Raw genomic sequence first — 675 nt, 5'->3', positions numbered from 1 at the left:
GCTGCGCACCGAGCCCCCGCCCCGCCCCGCACGCCCTCGGAACCCAGCCCCAATCAGGCGGGGCGGGGCGGGGCCAGGCGGGGCGGGGCGGGGCGGTGGGCGGGGCGGTGGGCGGGGCGATGGGCGGCCGCAAGTGCGGACCTGGGGGGAGGGACACACGCATCCCCGAGACCACACTGCCTCCTCTCCAAGTCCTGGGGAAAAATTGACTGAGCTTCAAGATAGCCAAGTTCTGACCGGTCGCTTAACTCGCTGGTTTCCGTGTCCCTGCTGCTCTTAGTTCCGATCCAACCTTTGGAAGCCGAGATCTGACTACATCGCTGCTCAGACCCCAAATTAAGTGGTGTCTGTTGTCCTCATCCGCCTGTAAACTTGAGAATCCTCACCCTGGTGTTCCAGATCCTCTGGTGGAAGAGCTTGCCTTGCATTTCGTCCTGGTCCCCTTCGCGGTTCATACTTACCAGCCAAGACCCTCTAACAGCTTTCTCTCCAGCAAGAATGGGCCTCTTTTCTGCCTCCTGCCCTTCTGCACTTTGTAGCTTCTATTTTAGTCTTTTTGTTATTTCACACACTCAGAGTATTTTCAGTGAGTTGGTTGATTAGATGGCTAGGGTAGGTTGATGGGAAGACCGCAGAGGCATTGAGAAAGAGACCTACATTCCTTCCAGGCTCACT

Source organism: Rousettus aegyptiacus, unplaced genomic scaffold (assembly GCF_014176215.1).
Source record: "Rousettus aegyptiacus isolate mRouAeg1 unplaced genomic scaffold, mRouAeg1.p scaffold_m13_p_1, whole genome shotgun sequence".
Lineage (NCBI taxonomy): Eukaryota > Metazoa > Chordata > Mammalia > Chiroptera > Pteropodidae > Rousettus > Rousettus aegyptiacus.
Note: the sequence above shows the minus strand (reverse complement) of the source record.